Raw genomic sequence first — 7,080 nt, forward strand, 5'->3', positions numbered from 1 at the left:
AAGCCTCCATTATATTGTTTTAAATTGCACTATCACCTCAGGAGGCTTTGGGCAAATGCCACTTAACTAGGAGCACCAGTGGATGAAATAGTTGTTTTCCAAGTACTGCTTCTGTTATGATAATGCTAGCATTTAATTGTTAATTTCAGCCTGAGATGTACTGTAAACATGATGCAAAAGAGTGTTTTTTACATAAAACCCCTAGATTAAATATTCTAAGTAAATATTACAGCACAGGATTTTTTTTTAGCATGGTGGGTAAACATACCTTCAGTTTGAGAGGCCCAAGGTTTACATTTAAGAGCTAATTTATAAAGTTATTCATTGGAATATAGTTAAGTGCTACTTTCAGCTTATATACAAATATAATTTATTATTAAAGGTTTTTTGAAAATTCACATTTAATATAATAATGCTGTACTAATCAGGGGGAAAGATAGTAAACTTTAAAGTTTAGATTTAATGTAATTTAAATGTAATGCAATGATTTTCTTTGCAGTATCTCAATAAAGATTTGGAATTTTGCTGTAACTGGTTTGTTTCTGGCAGTAGGGATATTTGAAAGTAGTCTTTCCCTTCATCCATACACACACCAAAAAGCACAAAAAACATGAAATATGAGCCTATATTTGAATAGAAATCAAAAGTTTATACTGGTTCATATTTTTGTCAATACTCCTAGGTTGCATTTCCCCTTTTTATTCATTCTTGTTCTTCTATTAGAAAACATCTTTAATTCCCTATCATGCATCTAAACTATAAAGCTATTTCAGAATGACTGTTATCACCAGTTAGAAATTATCCATAGAAAAGGGAGGAAAGCAGTTTTGTTAAATATAAAAGCAACTTGCTATACATGAAGCAGATCTCCAGTCAATATCAATTATGTGTCTGGTTTGGGCAGAATCATGTTACTTTTTTTATTTAAGGAGTTTTCTCCTCAAATGGGGGCTACTACCTCCCAATCTCAAAAACACACCCAAGAATATGCTAATTAATTGTATTGTGTCTATGAATGGAGTAGCCAAATGCAACCATTAAAAAAAAATCTAACAATGTGTGACGTTTCCTGTTACAGGACACACTTTTTTTAATATTGATATTACAAACGTAAGGGCACAGACGATCCACGTACTAATTTTAAACCATTAAAAACCACCTACTAAACACAGAGAAAAGCTAACATGACCGCATAGGCGGGGAGTATCTTGGGAAGCTTAACATTCCGAGCGAATTAAGGGCACAAGCCTCGGATCACTTTTTGTCAGTCTCACTGTGGCACTTCAGAGTCGGAATGTGATTTTTTTACATCGTGCTACTCTCATTTTTTTTAAAAAAAAATTACCCATTTGGCAAGAAAGATGGGAGAAATGTTTCTATTTCGGAAACAAGAAAAGTAGTATGGAACACTGAGGAAAAACCAGACATGCTATTTATCCTGTTCCTTCAGCTGTATTTTTTCTTCTGTAATACAGATTTGATTTTAAAATCCCTGTATACGTATTGCCTTATATAAATTATGTGTGCATCTGAAGGCCTTCTCACATATATATATATTTCAATATTTTTCTAATTATTTGTTACTAAGGATTCGTGATCATTAAAGATTACAACCGCCAATATATTTTTAACTATGGTGATGTCTCAAAATATGGGAATTTTAAACTCTGAAATTATTTTCAAAGTGAGATTTGCCTTATTCTTCTGCATTGGCATTTACTATCTAAAGGCTCCAAAGACAGCAAGTTTTATAAAGAAAAGGAGTAAACACAAACGTATTTCAACCCTGTCTCCAGGAAAGCTACCAACAGTTTTCTGCTCCATGGTGTTCAGAAATACAGCCCTGTTGAGTGCTTTACTGAAGTTCAGAACTTCAATAAATTCCATTTCCCCCCAGAGAACATGGAAATACAATATTTAGAAATTATTCTAATCCGCCTTTTAAAATTCCCTCAAGTTGCATGAAACAATGCTACTGTATTGCTAAGAAGCTATTTTACCAGAAAAATAGTTTCAAGTCTATATATATATATATATATATATATATTTAAAAAGAATGTAGACACGCTTACCTCCCCCCATCTAACAAGGCTGGTCGAGTAAACAGCACCCCAGGCGCAACATTTAAAAACAACGTATTATAGACACTTGTTGGATTTTTTTTTAAAGATAAGGTTAAGCAGTTTATTTTCCTTCAAGTAATTAAAATGACCAAAATCAACTCAAATTAATTGAATTGTTTTTAAGGACAAATGCATTTTGTTTTTGTTTTTGCTTTTTAAAGAGAAACACTTCAGAAGGAACAGGCCTTTCGTTTTAAGAACTTTTATTTTTGCCAGCCTCTGAAAGGCACAAGACACGGTTTTTCCAACTTCAGCAACAATTTTTTTTTAAAAAAAGAACCCGCTCTTTTCCGAACCCACTCTCCCTTTAGCTCCCTCTTCGTAAAATCCAATTATTTCAGCATTTAGTGTTTTTCCTCCTCGAGTTGTTTCCTGCCCCTTTCCCCCCTCCCCTTCCCTCTCAAAAAGTCCTGTTCTAAAAATTCACCGCTGAACAGATGTTTCCCTTTGTATCAGGCGAGCTTTTTCTCCCTGGTGGGGTCTTTTACCTTCGGTGAGCTATAAAGCCCCGTGAATAAAACAGCAGCACTAGAGGAAAACAAGGAAGAAGAAGAAATAAAAAAGTCCTCCCTACTTATGGACCAGATAAAACTGCTGCTGGAAACCGGGAGGGAAGAGCATTGCAAACTCGAACCGTACTCCTTCCACACACACCCCAACAATAAAATAAAATAGGGCTTGGGGAAGCTCAACCCAAAAAGCAGAAGCTCGTCCCTTTTTCCTTCACAGCTGCGGCGAGAAAACAAGGGGAGCCTTCGCGCGAAGAAGGGCGGCAGCGGCAGCTTCCCTACGAGCAATGGGGGGAAAGGAGCCGCGGCTCCCCTTCCTCTCCCCTCACGGAGGCCGGCCTACCCCGCTCGCTGCTGCCCCGGCCCGCCTGCTGCAACCGAGCACCTTCCCTCCAACTGCACTTCCTGCCTGAATGAGGCCTCAGCTCCTCGGCGGCAGCTGCTACCGCCTTTCGCAGCTTCCCCTCCCGCCGCCGCCGCCGCCGGCAGCCCCTTTCCTTCCCCCCCTCCGCCCCCCAGATCTCGTCAGGCGGCCTCCCAGCTCCCCCTGCGCTCTCTCGGCGTCCCTCGCGGCTTCTTTGGTGGGGCCCAGCCCCCTCTGCTCCTGTGGCTACAGGCAGGCAGGCGAGCAGGTCGGCCTGTAGTTAGTAGGCCCGGCTGCGAGCCTGGCTGGGCTGCTTCTTCCCTCAGGAGGAGCGGCTCCTTCTCTGAGCCCTCCTGCCAGCCAGGCTTAGTCCTTGCACAAGCAGGCCTCTCAATTGACTCTCGTTTTGTAAGCGACACCCACAAATTCATTATTTCACCTGCTCGCCCTCAACCTCTTTCATCAACGCAAAAAGGGCTTTGAGGAAGGGGAGAGGGTGGGGGTTATTGGGTTTGGCTGCCCGCCAAGCTCCTCTCCTCTCTTCCTTTACACACGAGGGTCCCGGGTTCCAATCAGGACGACCTTGCAAAGGCGCCGTGCAAAAAACCCTTTTGCTGCCACTGCCTTGCCAGCTGGCCCCTGTCCTGCTCACTCGTCCTTCTTCGCAGCTGCAGCGCTGCCTAGAGGAAAAGCGGGCGCTCTGCGCTCTCCTCCAATGCAGCAGCAGCAGCACACGCTGCTTTTTCTGGGGAGGGCTTCTGTGCCCTAACCAAAAAGGCAAACTTCTTCTTTTAAGCAGCCTTTGCAGCGGTTGGTTGCAGGAGAAAAGAAAGGAGGGGGATGGGATAGATCATCAATCAAAACAGGACAAGTGCTGACCACAGACCTTTCTCAATTTCTTCCAACCCTGGTAAAACTACTCTTAGGAAAGCTTGGATCCACAACCGATAGAGTGGAGCTCTACTGTCCTCTCATATATGCGCTTACTCGGAAGGAAGTCCCAATGAAAGGGAATTAAGCCGATTCTCTTTGCAAAACTGGCTTCAATCCAAGAACTTCGGTTTAACGTCTTCATGACTTGAACTCTTTGCCACCTTGGCTCAAACTGTCACGCTCCTATTGCCCTGCTAACGCTGCCTTCTTTGTTCGCTGAGAATCTTTCTACAATTCTCAATAGTTTTACCACAAGACAGCAGATTCACAAGATGCTAACCTCTAAAGAAAACAAAAAGCATTCCTCTTGTTTTTAACAAATCAAACTAATACAACTAAGAGCCACCTAGACAGGCCCTTTAAAACAAACAAAATGCATCTTTCCTTCAACTTCCTTACCTATAATTTAACCATGAGCGGAATTGTGTTACATTTTGGCTTTCTTTTAGTTTATTTGCTATATTTTGGAGTGTGAGAGGATGCTTTGCAATTATTTTATTGTAAAGAAAACCTTTTCCTGCTTTGATATTTTTTCACATAAACATAAAACTACTTCCCACTTTTTTAATAAAAAAGAGTATTTTTTAATTATTGCACCATGAGGAAGTGTCTCTTTTCAATCTGCTGTTGATTGGTGTGTTTTTGTTACAAATAAAATACGTTTCCCTTATTTTCTTTTTAAATGAGCTGGTTTATATTCCGACAACTAAAATCTATTTGTAACCAATCCACTGCTCATTGTAAGCATGGCCCAACCATGGGATACAGAAATCCAGATATGCTAATTAGGGGAAATTATAGGCACTTAACTGGCAACTCGATTTACAGCCCACTTAAAATTGGGTTCTTTCATGTTCACTTGCAAGTAAAGCCGACTAAGTTTGTGGGACTTACTCTCAAGAAAACCTGCATACAATTGCAGCCGATCACACAACATCAGCTACTGGTTTCTAAAACACATTTAACTGGCAATAGGTCACTGCTTCTGTTGTGCTTGCCTTCTAAACAAGTGTCAGGATTGCAACCCCAGAAGCACACTCAACAGTCTGTTTATTCCAGAATAATCCAAAGAGATTGATCCAGAATAAATTGATTATGGATGGCAATTTAACATCTCAAATAGTAAACTTAAGAAATTCAAGTCATGTCATGGAACTCACTTCTAAATAACGCATGTAGCATAAGAGGATTAATCAATTTAATCGAAATACTTGGCATTAATTGGTATCTGGATCGAAATTATCAGGTGCCTAACTGGGATGCTGTGTGTAAAAGAGAGAGCAAGGGAAAGAGGTTTAAATCCACTTAAATAATTAAAATACCACTTTATCTTGTTTTTCCACATTTTGACAACCATGTTAACAGTGTCAGAATTTTATTTTTTAAAATATTTATTTTACTCAAGACCTGACAAGACCCTTTTAACAGCCCGATGCCAAAACCTGTTCCAATCGAGTATTTGGCGAATAGGCGCATTTTGTCTGGGATAGAAAACACTTGTCCGTCATATTCAACAGGCAACAAGCGGCTCCAAATCCCCCTTCTGCCCGGTGGACAAGCGTCTCTCTCAAAACCTTTAGCGGGATTTGACAATTCATGGAGCGTCAGTCTTTTATTACCATTTAAGGGTGGCGCGGGGACAGAATCTTTTTGTTCCCTTCTACATGATTTGTTTGTATCGATTATGTCGCCAGCAAGAATCTCCCAAGAAAGCCGTGTGCAATGCATTGACACTCATTTGCCTAACACGGCCATGCTTTCAAACGAAAACCAGCCTCGTAAAATCTCTTCTTTAATATGCACTACAATCCCGCCTCGCTGTTCGGATGGATTCCTGTCCTCCCTGCAACCTTCCGCTCGTATGCAGCAGGTCACCGTTTGGGTCGCCACTTTCTACGTCTTGCTGCTTTTGGGGAAAGCTGCGATTTGGGAGGCTGCCCCAGAAGCACCTCTTCCCTCCCCCTCCTCCGTCTCAGAGCCCTCCGGAAGCTCGGCCCACGCCTGCTCCTAGCCTGCACTTTGTTCTCGCAGTGATCTCGCAGGTTGGGAAGGCTTCAACAAAAACAAAAAGCAGGCAGCGATCTGAAGATATTGCAGATGGCCGGGGCTGTCTGCTGCACGTGCATCTGAACGCTACCGGTTCTGGGCCACGCTGCAAGCTCTGCAGATCCGCAAGCAAGGCCGAGAAAAACACTTCCCTCTCGGCTGCAGCTTTAGCTTAAGTTCTAAAGCTCTTCGTTAAAAGAACTTGTTTCTTTCCAGCCTTCCAAGGAGGGGCGAGCGGGATTTGATCTATTCAGATATTCTTAAGAGTGAAAGGCTGTGCCATTTGATGGTAGTCCCCTCATGCTTTAGACGGAGACCATAAAAACAGTCCTCGATCTCGAGTCCCCCCCCTCCCTCTTTTCCCATTTAAAATATTCTTTTTAAGGAAACCCAGGAGTGTCATTTTTCTAGGGCAGAGAGAGAGAGACGCTAAAAGCTGAAGGATGAAGAAGCAAGTCACCCAGTGACCTGTTTTGCTGCTTTCCAGTCCCACCGACCCAACCCCGCCTCACTCACATGGTCAGGAAGAAAAGCAGAAACAAAGAGTTCTAAACCTTTTTCTTCAAAGCCAGCCCTTTTGCTTTTGGGGGAAGGGGGAGGGGAGATGATGACTTGGGGCAGGAGATGCTGAGTAGGAACTGCAGTGACTCTTCATCCTCGAGATAGTTCCCTAATATTCCCTTCAACTACATTTCCCCCATATTGGGGGCGGGATGTGGGAGCTTTGAAGTCTAGCTCTTTGCCTTATGGAAGGGGAAATCCTTTACCACTCTCCCCCTCCTTTTCTCCCAGTTTTAATCGCCCTGCCTAAACTTTCATGAACTTTTCTTTTCTTTTTTCCTCTTCAGCCGCATTACCGTCATCGTTGTAAATAATCCTGATTTATGACAAGCGTTAGCTGTGTTCAATAAATGCAATTAATTACTGCTGTCGGAAATTATAATTAATAATTACCTATAATAACGTGGACAGTGATACCGGATGTTGAATACGTGACTTGAAAGTAATCTGCACCAGTGTCAATGGGACCGTAAAATTAGTGTTTGGAACTGTTTTATAAAGGGCGTTATCGAACCATTATTATTATTATTATTATTATTATTAT

The 7,080-nt window shown here is 41.9% G+C and overlaps 1 long non-coding RNA gene across 1 annotated transcript; it reads right to left on the reverse strand.

Annotated features, from left to right (window-relative positions):
- Positions 1-2,309: 2,309 nt before the first annotated feature.
- Positions 2,310-4,444, reverse strand: LOC307227141. The gene is made up of 2 exons (XR_013843829.1): positions 3,883-4,444; positions 2,310-2,651 (listed from the first exon to the last, which is right to left on the reverse strand). It is a non-coding gene; the product is annotated as an uncharacterized lncRNA (long non-coding RNA).
- Positions 4,445-7,080: the final 2,636 nt, after the last annotated feature.

Source organism: Podarcis cretensis (genome assembly GCF_951804945.1).
Source record: "Podarcis cretensis genome assembly, chromosome: 12".
NCBI lineage: Eukaryota > Metazoa > Chordata > Lepidosauria > Squamata > Lacertidae > Podarcis > Podarcis cretensis.